Genomic DNA, 361 nt, shown 5'->3' on the forward strand with positions numbered 1-361 from the left:
CATTTAAAAAGTTTTACCGCTTCGTACTCAGCTATGGGATTACGCAGGCGTGAGCGGAGAACACCCATAGCATGAAAGAACGCGTCTACTGATTCACCAGGTTGCTGCTTCCGTTCGGTGGGCTCTCTCTGTATCTCGAAATCGCTGCGATAGGAGCTGAATCGGTCTGTTAAAAAGCACGCAACACTTTTTTTGCCGGAATAATCAAACGATTTATGGACCTTACCAAAAATTGCCAGATGGCCAGTATTAAAATGTGAGGTAGAATTCAAAATTTATCGCAAAAATTCGAAAGTTGTTTTAAAAGTGCAGCCCTTGGTGCTGCCACTGTAATTCAAATATTTCCAGTATTCGAATATGA

At 41.8% G+C, this 361-nt stretch overlaps 1 protein-coding gene across 1 annotated transcript in view; it reads left to right on the forward strand.

The window, feature by feature from the left end:
- LOC118738768 (ribonuclease P protein subunit p30-like) overlaps window positions 1-361 on the forward strand; it is a 22,482-nt gene that overhangs the window by 20,965 nt on the left and 1,156 nt on the right. The window lies entirely within an intron of this gene.

Source organism: Rhagoletis pomonella, unplaced genomic scaffold (assembly GCF_013731165.1).
Source record: "Rhagoletis pomonella isolate Grant_MI unplaced genomic scaffold, Rhpom_1.0 Rhpom_scaffold_00005, whole genome shotgun sequence".
Lineage (NCBI taxonomy): Eukaryota > Metazoa > Arthropoda > Insecta > Diptera > Tephritidae > Rhagoletis > Rhagoletis pomonella.